Genomic DNA, 15,214 nt, shown 5'->3' on the forward strand with positions numbered 1-15,214 from the left:
GATTTATGAGGATTTGTTTCAGTCCATATTAATGGTAGGAGGGGATATTGTTATCGGGGGGGATTTCAACATCCTTATGAAACCTAAATTAGACTCCACTACTGTTTTAAAAAAACAGTCGAAACCTAAATCAATTACATCAATTATCAATAATGTAAACATTCTTGATCTTGTTGACCCTTGGCGTTTCTCGAATCCTTCCAAAAGAGAGTTTACCTGCTGTTCCGGAAGGTTTAAGTCATTTTCCCGTATTGAGTTTTTTCTTACCTCTACAAGACTCAAATGTCGGTCTCAGCATATTTTGCACAATGGCTTTTCCGACCATGCGAAGTTAGTTATTGAATTTGCGTTGGAGGACAGTAAGAAACCTTCTAAGCGATGGGTATTTAATAAAACTTACCTGTCTGATGAATCATGGGTCATATTACTTAAAGAGGAGATAAGAGAATATATTGATCGTAATACTGGGACGGCTCCTCTTCATGTTGTGTGGGATTCACTGAAGGCGTTTATTCGGGGGTAGTCATAGGAAGAGATGCAAGGGAATCAGCTATTTTAAGTCATATGAAGGATTTGCTTCAGCAAAAAATACAGGCCTTAATAGAAGCACTATAACCCCTCTGTCAGTATACAGAATTAATTAAATGCTGCTAAGCGGGAGCTCAGTGCGCACTATTTCGCGAGAAGTGAAGACATTTTTTGTAGACAGTCCCAAAAAATATATGAACATAGCAATTTCACAGGTAAATTTTTGGCATGGCAGATTAAGGAACAAGCGGCAGGCAATATAATTCATTCATTAAAATCTCCTATTACTGATTTGGATACCTCAGATTCGGGGGAAATAGGGTCAATAATGTTGTCCCATTATGAAAACATCTATACTACACATCACATTACGGATCAATATAGACTTAATAATTTCTTAGATAAATATCCTCTCCCTACTCTTTCCCATTTGGATCAAGGAATCATGGCAACTCCATTTTCTAGGGAAGAATTAGATTTGGTAGTTAAGGGTCTCCCACGTGGTAAGGCCTGTGGTCCGGATGGACTCCCTGCTGAATTGTTTGTTAAATTTTTTAGTTCTCTTGCTGAATTTCTTCTTTTATTACTTAACTCTATGCTGGCCGGCGGCCCAATTCTAGCCTCATTTCAGGATGGAATGGTGGTTAGCTTTTTGAAAAAGGGTAAGGAGCCTAAGGATCCAAATTCCTATAGGCCAATTACATTACTAAATTCTGATTACAAAATTGTCACAAAATTACTTTCCACTCGTTTTAATAATGTCTCTCCACAACTGATCCATCCTGATCAAAATGGATTTATCGCAGGCCGTCAACTCATTACTAATACACATTATTTGATTGAAGCATTAGATTATTTTGAAATATGAGAGGTTCCGGCTTTAGTTTTACTTTTAGATGAGGAAAAAGCTTTTGATTTGGTGGTTTGGGATACACTTTTTATTATTTTACAGCGCTTTGGCATTCCCTCACAAATCATTAATTTAATAAAAAATTTGTATCGGGGCGCAAAAGCTAATATTCTTGTTAATGCATCCATGGTTGGTTCGATCTTAGTTCAGAGGGGCACGAGGCAAGGTTGCCCATTATCTCTGGCTCTTTTCGCTTTTTTCATCGAGCCTTTAGCAGTCGCAATTCGGAATTGCGCTGACATTTCTCCGCCTATCGCCTCTATGGCCAAGATTAAATTATATGCGGACGACATAATGTTGCTAATGAAACCTGAATTTCACTCTCATAACACATGCTTTCTCTATCTTTGCATAACATGAAGCTTTGCGGGGGTATCAAATTACCAAAAAGAAAACTGAGATTTTAATTTGTGATGGTATAGATCCCGATTTACACCCAGACATTCAGAGCTGTATTAATAATAGACCCAAAAGGTATTTGGGAGTATACTTTTCCTCCTCAGTAAGGGATTTGTACACACTGAATTTCGATCCCCTGATCCAAAAAGTTTGTGATATGTTCACACGCTGGAATGTATTGCCTTTGTCCATCCTGGGCTGGGTGGCGCTAATTAAAATGTCAATACTCCCATTATTTAACTTTCTGTTCTCCACCATTTCCTGCCCCCTCCCTGGATCCTTTTTTTCAAAAGGCGAGTCTTTAATTTCAACCTTTATGTGGGCAAAAAAGACGCCCAAATTGCTATCAATACGCTATATGTGGATAGGGATCAAGGAGGTCTTGGCCTACCGAATCTTAAAGATTATTATTACGCATATTTTGCACAGTATCTGTCAAGATTTAAACATCCCGCATCTAGTTAGGCATTATTTATTAAATTTTTTTTATTTAATCTGTAAAGAGATCAAAATTCCCTCCCCACTTCCGGTTTTTAAATCACCTAAACTAGTTAGATATAAGGTTCTGAGTTGGTTCGTTAAAAAATGCGGTGTTATGCTTAAAAGGTACTCACTCTCCCTCTTGAATCTAACGACTCCACTGAGCGACAATTGTTCTGGTTTAGGGATTAAAATGGAGTCAGAAATACCCTGGGCGAAGCACTACGCTACGCTCACGTAGTTTGCGAAGTTTGCGCAACTTCACACTACGCGAGCTGCACGTAGCACAGTGCGAACACGCGTAGCGTAGTGCAGCGGTCATTTTCTGCTTGTTCGCGGTCCTCAACGTCATGTTCGCGACCGCGAGCAAGCAAAATAATATATCCCGGTGAGATTTTCAACGCGGGGAGGACAGGTTTCTCATTGCGAGTGGTTGCGCATGCTCGCAACCGCTCGCAATGAGAAACTACCAGTTTGCGTTGAGAAAGCTGCCGCTCAAGTAAAAATCTACTCGAGCAGCAGAAAACTACAGCTCGCATTGTGCAAGATGCCGTATTCAATGATTGCACAGTGCCGGATGCTTGTTCGCACTGTGCAATCATTGAAAACGCATCTTGCACAGTGCGAACATGCTACTACGCAGCTCACGTAGTGCTACATGAAGTTCACGTAGTGCGAAGTGCACTTCGCGTAGCGCTACTTCGCAAACTACGCCCACCCTTAGTCAGAAATTATATCCAATTGAGGTAGATCTGGGTTCTTAACGTTGATGAATTTCGTGAAAAATGGAGCTTGGAAATCTTTTTTTGATAGGTTCATACAATTTGCTTTATAAATCTCTGGCTCAAATCGATTTAGTACAGATTGGCCAATCTTCACAATTAATTAATGATCTTTTTTGGCTCCCCCTTTTTAAGAACCCCGGAAATTGGAGAAGAAGCTTAGCCCAAAGTAGGGAGGATGATTTAAGTGTCAAAGCAATTAAAAAATGGTAGAAACACGAAAACTCTGAACTAACTTGTAATTCTTGGAAAACATTAAACAAATTTAATTTCAGTGTTCTGAGAGGCGCCAATTGGCGAAGAATGCTTTTTTTAGTAAGTGGCTCCTATACCGTAACCCCAGCTGCCATTGCGAAAATGTACAGTAACACCTAATCTACTTGTTTTAGATGTAGTCAACCGGACTTAGCTAACTGGTCTCATAAAATGGTTCACTGTCCTAAAATTAAGATATTTTGGGATGGAATTTTTGCTTTGCTTTATCTTCATTTAAAATTTACAGCTCCCAGTTACGTGAATCTAATTTTATATGGATTTGACCCAGAACTTAAATTTTACGAATCGTTGACAAAACTTATGTATATTATAGTAGCAGTCGCAAGATCATTGATACTTCAGTACTGGAGGTCAGAGACGGTTCAAACCGTGGATGAGTGGTATCAAAAAATTAAGAGAGTTAGGAAAAGTGAAAAGGTATTTGCACAAAGGATTTGGGGATTGCGAAAATTTGCAAAAATCTGGGAATCCTATTTTGATTAGATTGTTACTAGAATGTGTTTAGCAAACTGGATGTCTGATGTTAGGATTGTTTTCTTGTTCGTTTTTCTGGGAATGTACTCTGATCTGTCTAAATTAAGCCTACTATTTAATTTGTATTAGCGGTTATAAAGGACAATGTCAAGTACTTCAATAAAATATAAAAAAATAAAAAAAATAAAAAGAATACACGTATTTCAATTTTGGGATGAATACAGTCATTCAACCAAGAAATGGCTTCTAACTAAATAGGTTGGGGTGCAAACAGGAGAGCTACTTTCAAGGTGCTGGAGAGCTACCAGTAGCTCACAAGCTACTTTTTAGAGAATCCTGCTTTAGAGAACTTGGTACGCTACTCACTGCATTGATATGGGGTACAGGGAGATGCAAAGTTAGCCTGACTAAACTGCAACCTAACCCGTATGAGGGCAGTATGGGAGCCCCTGATTTTCGGGCCTATTTTTATGTCTCTCATTTACAATGGTTAGCATACTTGATGGCAGGCTTCCATCATACCGAAATAGATTATACTCCCTGGATGCTAAAACAGGGTAAACTGCATGCCTTGCTGCTACTGGGTGTCCTTTGCACCTGGCGCTACTCTTAAGAAATCCTCTAAAGTATTGGAGACAGGCTCTTCAAAACGCAAAAACCACTACATGTTATTTTCCTAATATACCACTGAGATGGTTGCCAATACCAATGGACCTGCTCATCCCCCTTAAACTTGAATCATGGGGGTTGGATGGAGTTCACACTCTGGGAGATTTATTTGCTAATGGAGAACTAATGGCCAATAGACACTATCGCCCTCGCAGACAACTTAGCTACCTATCGGAGGATGAAACACAAGCTCTTCTATTATCCGATGAAGCAAATCCGGCGACTCCCAGTCCCTCTGACAAGAAAGATGATAACAAAATTCATACGGTCACAATCAACACAAATAGAACATCCACACTCAGAAACAGAAGTGTAAACAGCAACAACGTAAAGCGTATACCCTTATTCACCTCAACTCTGAGCACACCCCGGGGACCTCAGTCTCACCGGTCTCTGGTCTCCGACTCAATTGCTGATCAGCAATGAAACATGCATCCCACATTGATGATCACATACTGAGTCATGATATTGACGCGGCAATCCTAACCGAATCTTGGCTTAACGATACATCCTCGACTTGCATGGACCTATTGGTTCCTCCTAACTACAACATTGTAATGTTGGATAGGCAAACAAAAAAAGGGGGAGGTATTGCTTGCATCCACCGCTCTGACCTCTCAGTTACCTAACTCTGTGCAGACCTTCTTGACTCTTGTGAATATCTCGCACTCTCCAGAAGCAATGACTCAAACCAGCTGTGCAAATTGCACTCCTTCTACCAACCCCCGGGTAAGAATCACCTATTCATCTACCACCTCATGTAAATCGTTACAGCAAATGCCTCCCCCCACTCCTACAATATATTCTTTGTTGACATCAATCTTTACTGGAATGACCACAATGGTCTTCAGGTCAACACCCTCAAAGACTTCTTAGCCGACCAATCACTCTCCAAAACCTGCACCTTACCAACTCACCCGAAAGGCTCCACATTGGACTGGATCATCTCAAAGGAAATGACGGTCAGGCTAACTTCAATTGCTCCTTGCGACTTGTCAGACCACCACCCTATTACCTTCTGAAGACGGGGTGTACATAAGGAAAGATCACTGAAACCGAAAATATGGCTCAGGGACACAGAAAACCTAGACTATGAAAAGTTTGCAGCCCGATGTGAGAAGCATCTACCCCTCCCCCCAAGCTATCTAATGTTTGCGATCTTATAGGGCCCTACAACTCAACAATGTTGATCTAATTGACTCTCTTGCTCGGCCTAAACAAAAAAGAATTAAGGTTCAAGACAAAAATCCCTGGTTCAATGGGGCCCTAACCAAGGAAAGGAGATTTCATCGGCTTACAGAAAGGAAATGGAGACAACACCCCTCATCCCCCCAGCTTAAACCTCTCAGAAAAAACAAAAATGCGTTCAACAAGAGCATTTGCAAATTAATAAAAGAATTCTTTAGTCTGGAACTGGAGAGCTCTAAGAATAGACCTCGCAAGCTCTTTGAAATGGTAAAACAACAACCAATTAAACTGGCAAAAACCGCTCAAGAAGTAACTAAATCCCTAATAAACTGTGATGAGTTCTTCTTTGCAACCAAAATCAATTCCCTGGGAAAAGTGCTGAATTTCGCTGCTAGCGCCCATTCTCTTCCTCCGGCGACACAAACCAACGTCTCCACTCACTTCCGCCAGGCAGCAACCAAGAACCATGCTTACTGGTCTACCTTCGACCCATACTATGACCACTAATGAACAGTGGAATAATGCTTAGGTAAATTGGCGCCACTCAGGAGAATAACACATGTATTTTACATAATACCACTTATTTGGAAGACGGTGCTTGTAAGATGAGGAGAACCACCAACCTCCCCAAAATAGTGGCCAAAGTCAACAAAATATACAAAGAAATCCTCAGCACACATCATATGTGGATCAACAATTCGTTAAGTGTGAGATGTAAGCATAAATTATACACAAGTTATTTCAATTCCTATTTTCTTTCTTTATTCTTTTGGTCTTGCTTCAGACAGCCAACACGTGTTTCGTAGCTTACAAAGGGAAATCGTCCCACAACTTTCTCAAGGCTATGTCCTTTTTAATAAAGACCTTTCTGTTGTGGTGATATTTCCAACCCACAAAGGGATTCAGTATCTTGCGCAACATCAATAAGGCAGTCGATGCATCTGAGGGATCCTATTTTGTCCCCAAATCTTGAGCTCCTGAGTCTGACGTTCTCGTCCCAAACATCGCTCTCCGTGTAGCTCAAGTACTACTGGGAGGCACTTAGTCAAATGGGTATATAAGGGACTACATACACACCTACACGTTTCCCTAACACTTCTTTGCACAAACTGGGAGGGGACCTTGGTTGAGCCCTAAATGATAAAGAATGACACTTTTTGACAGCATACCACACCAGGATTCCCCAAAACTCCAGATTTAAGTTTATTCAATTCTCATTCTTTCACAGGATCTATTTTACACCACAGAAGCTGCATCGATTTTCCCTATGGTGGCCTAGAGCTGCCCCCGGTGGCAAGGAGACCAGCCGAAATTGAGGCACATGCTCTGGGCATGCCCCTCCCTCAAGCCCACTGTACCAAAGTTCATACCTCCTTGGCACACTTAGCGGGGACCCCCCACTGGAACCCTGCAGAGCACTGCCTGCTGGACTTATACCCACACCCTAAACAGAATAAAACCTTATACCATTTTATTGGCCTGGCCCTTTTAGTGGCCAAAAGGCAAATCACTAGATGCTGAAAATCTCCTTGTGCCCCACGGTGGGCTCTTTGGCGGGAGGAAGTATTGTATTGGAGTGCACCAGAGAGAAATACATTTCAAAGAGAGGAATACCGTGGACTCAGGAAGCATCCAATCGCTTTCACTATTGATACCTATTTGGAATCATTCAGGGCCCAGGCAGATGATGACTAGAAACAAGCACACTAAAAAAGGAATTCACTAGATTGCCATACTCATAGCACCCTCAAGTTCCCTCTCCGTATCTCACATAGTAGATCCTCACTGGAATCAGCAGACTAATGCTCTTTCCAGGTAGACTACCCCTGTTCTATGGCCCTGTCCTTGACAATCCTTCCCACCCCAGCCACACTGTGACACTACTCCCTAAATAGCACTCACAGTCCGCTTTATACATGACAGCTCATTAGTTGGGATGAGGGTGTGGGGTGAGCTACTGAACGGTATTGATTTACTGATATTACCTTATGAATAGTTAATCATTCCCTGAGACCTGTACTGATCTACTGTATTATGTGGCATTTGTGAAGTTGAAAATCATGTACTTATACTACGTGTTCCATCGAAGTATGGTGCATTATTGTGAAAATGCTATGCATAACAACCATCATATGAGGTATGACAAAACCCAATAACGTTTGTTTTAAAAAGAAAAGAGTGCTCATAAAACATTCAACAACGCCATTAGCCTGTGCTTAGAGAGGTGTGCTTCGCTGATGCTTGACATTTAAATGAGTAAGAAAGTCTTTGAATTCCTGACCAATGAATGGGGGGGGGGCATTGTCAGATTTTAGAACTGACGTAATACCACAGGTTGCAAATATGCCTTCTTATCTTTTAATAAATCAGTCATGAGTGATTGATAAATATCTTCCACCAGAGGGAAGCGGGAGTACTCATCTACAATCACCATGAGATAATGGCCATTGTCAAGGGGTCCAAAGAAGTCAACTGTAAGTTTATCCCAGACATGCTTTGGAAGATCCAACATATTGAAAGGATGCTGGGTTGTTTTTGGAGACAATCAGTTACACAAATGATAGACCTGGAGCTCTCTTTTAACCCGCTCATCAAGATGAGGAAACCAAACAAGGTCTCGAAGGGCTCACTTAGTGGTTATAATTCCACGTTGTCCTCATGTACCACTTCGATGACTTGTTGCCTGAGACTCTCAGGAATGACATTGCTCGATCCTCGTAAGATAATCCTTTTTTGTATCTCCCACATTCTGAATTTCTGATATTCAACGTTGTTATCAAGAGGCTGAGTATATGTTCTCCAGTATTGCTGCATAATAATGTCTTTGAGTATGAGCATATTTCTATCTGCATTGGTAGCAGCATTTATTTACTCCACAGAAATGGTCTGCCTCTGCCACTTTAGAAGGCCTACCTTGATACTATAGGGGCACTTTTGATTTTTTCCTGGCTGGAGCACAATAGTGTAGTCCTACTCTTACAGACACAACTCCCTCCTCTGAATGCGAGGGGGCATCTAGGTCTTTGGATTGCCAATTATAGTGAGTAATGCTCAGAGATCAATAACAAGCGTAAAATGTTTTCCATACAGAAACACATGAAAGTGTTCACAAAGCCCACACAACAGTGATGCTTTTCTTTTTCAGGTTAGGAATAAGCTAGCTCAGTCTGTAACAAACTCCGGCTAGCATGTGCTACAATGTACCTTTGCACATTTGTACATCCACTATGTTTTTTTTTTTTAAATATCTTTTTTATTGGCATTTGTTTTTTTTCAAAACGAACAGTCCACAAGCCACGTAAAGCCATGTGTGTGGTACACCTTCACAATAAGAATCTCTGTGGTTAGCAATTAAGATCATGTACAGTGAGCATGGATATCATGTCATACGATCATCTCTTCATTAGGAATCGCAAGCCTATCTGGTACACCAGAACATCTTGTAATGACCATGTTAATACAATCGCCTCAACCACATTACAAAAGAAAGAAAGGTTAAAACATCAAATACAGTCTGATTGTGGAGGATAACTAGCACCAAAGTAATCCAGGTACTTCCATTATGTTGGGCAAAAATCGCGGTCAAACCCTCTGGGTTGTCATCCACAACAATCTCTGTATGCAACTTCAGATCAAAGTAGGCCATTTTATTAGCATTTTGATTTGCATGTTTGATTGTCTTAAAACTTTGATCACACTCCCGTAACCATTGAAATGAAATATTTCATTTAGTCAAGTCTCTCAATGGGGCACTTACAGTGGCAAAGTCACAAATGTACCTGGAGCAGTAACTGGCCATCCCGTGAAAATAACGCAACATGGATACATGTCGTCGAGGGGACGCGGATGACAAAGCCTCAACTTTAGCTGGATCTTAAGTCCTCTCCCCATCAGACAAAATGTGCCAAAAGAATTCTAATTTTCTCAAATGAAACTTACACTTTTCAACATTCAAAGTAAGACCCGCATCAGCAAGTAGATGGCATACTTAGGTAGGGGCTCTATCATGTTCCTTTTGTGTGGCCTCAAATACTGGTATATCATCACTATAATTGAAAGCATATGTGACATGCTGTATACTGCGACAAAAGACATCTTAGAAAAGTTTGGCGGCTGACAACACTCCGCAACTCAAACTTTTGTATCTGAACAAACCAATATGAGTTTGAAAGGTAGTAATGTACCTGCAATTTTCTTCCAATTTGTGCTGATGGTGCTCTTAGTTCAGAGGAATGCGTGTACAAACCTTGACACCATTCAACTGGGTAATCATATGGCCAGTGTGTGAACCTGGATGTCATCCTCTTTCAATCGCCTTGTTTGCTTGATGCATGTCAACACAAATTCACGCAGACCCTCCCCTCCATGGTCTGTTTTAGGTACCACCACTATGGCTGACACCCATGACTTTAGAGCAGCAGAGCTCTCAATCATATCATGTTTCGGAAAACTCTCAATTTCTTTTTCAACAGGTTTTGTAGATGAAATGCAATTTGATGATCTCATTGAGCAACAGGACTTTCATTGTCTTAAGTTTTCCTAATCCATAGAACAGCAACAGAAACGGATTCACTATGTCGTGATGAGCATTGACATTGTAATTTACAGATATTACTCCCTTGTCAGCAGCAGTGTTGAAGTTGAGTAATCATGCACTCGACAAAGTGCCCTGAAGGACATGGTTTGGGCCTTGTACCTTCGTTGTTTTGTGTTTCATGATTATCATGAATGAACCTTGACTTTGTAATGGTGTTGAGGCTGCCCACGTATATATACCTTGGATTTTGATGGTATGAGACAGGGCACAGGGCACAGGAGACAGTTCATTGTACTTTTCGGCTGGCATGATATTTATCAACGCACTATTGTCTACGATAATGATATCTAGCAACTACTAACCTTCAATTTTATTTTGGGACAATGTCCAAATGAATTTAGGGATTTCACTTGTCGATCCTTTTTGACTTGTTTTCTTCCTTGCTGGAAGCCAAACCTATCTTTCAGTAATCAGTATTGACACTGCACACCCATCTTCACTGTCTCCCAACATTGACGTCGAAGGATCTCTCAATGAGGAATTCAATGATAATTGGCCTCTTTGATGTTGCTGTTTACTTCCTTCGGTGAGACTAGGATTCTTCTGGAATTTTATGGCAGCCATTTTGCCTTCACAACGTGATGCACTCACTTTTTATCTTGTATGACAAACTGTTACAAAATGGTTCTCTTTCCGACAGCCTTTACATCTGTGTCCAATGGCGGGAAATTTACCTTTATGTGGAAAGGAAAATCCACAATAAAGACAACTTCTTTTACTTTTGAGACATCACATTGTGTCTTTTTACCTTGTGCTTTTTCTTGCTCTTCACATTAACGCCGATTCACTCTAGGCCACTCCAGCCTCCAGGTCAGTGGCTTGTTTGTTGGCACATTCTTCTGCTCTGGCCACCATGAGCACATACTCCAGACTCAGCCTTTCTCTCAGCATTTGTAATCTGAAGGAATCGGAAAGGCAACCATCTATGACACTGAGCTGTATGGTTCTTCATCCTTGAATTTATTAAGTTTGCAAGATTTGATGAGCGATTCAAACAGTTACAGCTGCTTTGCAACAGAAGTGGTAGGGCAGGGGGAGTAAATAAAAAAGAGATCACTTACCTGCTGGTCGCTGCCTCTCCTCCATCCTCTTCTATTCCTGTCGAATCCCGGCAGCACACAGGCTCCCAGACGTCCCTAAGCTAATCATGACGCTGCTGTCACACTGGTAATACGATTACTAGCATGACAGCAGCATTATGATTGTTTCTGAGTGGACTGGTTTGCCACTCAGACAGTGCCTGGAGCCTGGGACTGTTTTCCACCCAGCTGTGCATCACAGCCGGGTGGAGAAATGCTAAGCACGTGTGTCGGTTTGGCCGTCCTAAGACAGTCGATAAAACCGCCATGCTCACTTATTGTGCCCACCACTTGTCCTCCCTGCTCCGTGACGACAGCCCGGCCCCACCTCACCCACATCTGGCTCAATACTGAATTTTTTTTATGATAACATTGTGTTATTATCATTTTATTTGTCCTTTTTGCAATGCTCAATGAGCAGTGGGGTGACACTCCTCCACCTTAACGGAGGAGTCACCGCTCATCAATCATTGCTACTGCTTTCTAATGCTCTTAAATGAAAATGTACCTTTCATTGTCATAATCATTAGCACTTTATTCAGTTTTTACAAAGAAAATCATAAAAGTCAAGAAAACACAATTAAAAATCTCCATCCAATACAACAATAAAGAACAGAGCAGACTGTCCACCGCGGGCCCTTAAATACAGAGTTAAATAACGAGCACTATATCAAGGACAAAGAGGTCCAGGATATACAAAAACGTCATCAAAGCACCATAAAATACTAAATTATTAGTGAGGGCTATATTAGGGGTAATGAAACCATCTATCATGACCCCATAGGATGCAAAATTATAAACACCAACCATATTAAGAACAACTTCATATTATAACAGTGGCAGGAAATTGTTCATAAAAGTTAATCACGGCTGGGCCTGAGCCTAATTGCAGTCCTTAAAAAGCTAGGAGCATATAATACTGAATGACTTGAAAGCAGTAGTAGAAAGATAAAAGCAGGAATACCTAATCATGCTAGGCTTCCTCAGCTGCTCTCCTTCTCTGGCCCACATATGCTTTGTGAAAAAGTTCTCCTTCACCCAAGTCACATCCCTACAAAAAATGTCCTCCGGATTATCAAATATATCTGCCACTCCTAGACTGGTAAAGCTTTCTCTGACATACAACAAATACGATTAGCGTGATCAAGGGAGAGACAGTCCCGTAAAATGTCCTGCATAGGGCATATCCCTTCTTAATAGGATTTTCATCCACAACGATAAAGGGCAAAAAGTCAACACATCTGAAAGGAAGGCCATTGCTAATTCTTCATGACCTACAAACGATAGGATACACTGCGGTAAATGGAGTATCCGTCTCCGAAAGATGTTTTCAACAATTTGAAATGCATCATGCTCGGTAAAGCCCCAGATCTCGCTCCCATAGGTAACCTTCGAGATACATTATGCTTTATAAATTTGCAAAAGTGCCTCAATCGGTCTGCTTGCCTGTGGGGAGGCAAAGTTAAAAACAGGGGCAATCGCCCTAACCAAATACCCTTTCTTTAAGCTTATCAAGGGGTGCCAATTCAAGGCCTCATCAAACGCTACTCCCAGTTAGGAAAAACATCAGTCTTAGGGACTGGCATAGCCCCTATAATAAATGTATAGGGCTATGCTGGTCGGTGACCGACCTGCATTACAAATGGTTTACTGTTATTAACCAACATGTCCAGGTCCTCCATGAATTGTACAAAGGAGTTCAACAAGGATTGCAAGCTCCTCACTGTCCTCGCCAAGAGGACAGCATCATCATCATACAGGAGGACCAGCAAACGTCGCTTACCTACCTGGGAACAGTCGGTCTTGAAATTCAAATGGACCTGCTCCAGATTATTAATATATAGATGAAAAATAAAAGGGGTCAGGATGCAAACTTGACACACCCGTCTCTGGATAGGAAACTCGAGAGTCACATTGAGATCTTTAGAATAATGGACTACGGCTTTAGTGACTCTATGGAAATCCCTTAGAAACAGGACAATGTCTTTGTTGATGCCAATGGAAAGCATCATCTGCCAGAGCTAGGTTCTGTTAATGCGATCAAATGCGGAACACAGATCCCAAAAAGCTAAGTAGATGGTGCCAGAGCGGGCGACGGTATACTTATTCAAGACCATATATAGATTAAAAGTCTGGTCCACCGTTGAGCAACCAGGGCAAAAGCCATATTATACCTCAGGCAGGATATTATTGTCATCTGGGCAGCTCTCAAGCCTATCTAGAACCATACGACCCGCCACCTATACCCGGAATCCAAATGGGAGATGGGCCTATAAATGAGTGTTATCCCGATCATCGTTTTTAAAAACAGGGACAGTGGTTGATAAAGCCCAAGTGTCCATGTGGCCAATCATGACCCCCCATAATACCTGCTCTTACTTCTGTGGTGTCAATTTGACAACTGATTTACCAACAATGGTTGCCAGAGCTTCCCTGGAGGTGGAATTAGGCTGAAATATGCCCTCAAGTGACTTGCGCAGTCATCCTCTGTAATATGGGTGTCCAGCAAGTTGGCACTAACTTCTGCCAAAAAGAGGTTGTTGATAATGCTCCAGAATTTGGAGCTATTACCCAGGATACTAGCCTCTAACAAATCTAACCAGGCCACCTCTTTCAGAGCAGATTTGTGCTTTGCCAGAGCGGCCTTATATTGTCTAAGATATCTTTGACAGCCAGGGGGTCTCTTGGTGCAGGAGCACTCAGAGTCAAACCATCTCGGGCCTATATGAGAGGAAATCCTGCCCGGGGCCCACAATAAGTTAGCTATAACTCCTTACATGCTTCCACAAGCCTCCAAGGTGTCTGCTGGTTTTGCCACACTATCTAAGCAAGTAGCAAAATCCTTGTGACACTCAGTAAACAGGGACTCATAAAACTGGTCCGGAATAATCTGTCCCCACTTGAGTCTCCTCCCCCCTTCCTCAGCTATCAGGGACCCCTTGCTCCATTCTTAATTGGCTTCACCACCTGGGGCCAACCAGTCGAAACACACACCAGGTTATGGTCACTATACACACTCTCCTTAATGGTGAAATCTGAGATGCAAGTAAAAAATGTGTAGAAACAAAATTAATATCAATAAAAGACTCAAGGCGGTGGGGGGGACATCTTTCTTGTCCGGAGGCAACTTGTTCATGTCGGAAATTTGGTCAAACTCATTCAAAATAGGGTTAAGTGTAGAGCCATGATGGGCATGTTCCATGTGCAGGCCGGTGTGGCATGCACATCCCATGTCTTTGACCCCCCCCCCCCAAGCCTAGGGTCCCCACACACATGGACATTAAAGTCTCCAGGAATAAGGACATTAGAGTAATTCTGCTTGCTCCAGGTCATGCTTCTCAAGAAAGAGCCCAACCGTGTAATACATACTTCAAACAAGCAGGCTGCATTATAAAAAAAAATAAAGCAATAACTTGTTCATCCCACTGGATAATGACAATACCTGTACAGTAGGAGAGTCTTGAGGCAACATAATGAAGCTGCATTGGACTGCTAAAGAGACAGAACTGACCAAATCCCTCTTAGTTCTTCCTGCGGTAGAGGGAGCGGCTGGCACAAAGAAGGTTGTATAGCCTTCCAAATGATAACTATTTTCAGCGGCCCATGTCTCCTGGAGGCAGATCACGTCAAACCATCTTAAGAAAAGCACCCATTCTGGGTCATCAAATTTCCTCGCCAGCCCTGCAATGTTCCAGGAAATAAAGCTGCACCCCTTAAGATCTAGATGACCCAAAACTGATAGCCCCCATGAGCACTCTGTTGTAAGAGCATTTGGCTCAGGAGGATCTACACTCAATGACAACACAGTCTAGTGAACTCAGAGGAGCAAACC

This window comes from Lissotriton vulgaris, chromosome 9 (genome assembly GCF_964263255.1).
Source record: "Lissotriton vulgaris chromosome 9, aLisVul1.2, whole genome shotgun sequence".
NCBI lineage: Eukaryota > Metazoa > Chordata > Amphibia > Caudata > Salamandridae > Lissotriton > Lissotriton vulgaris.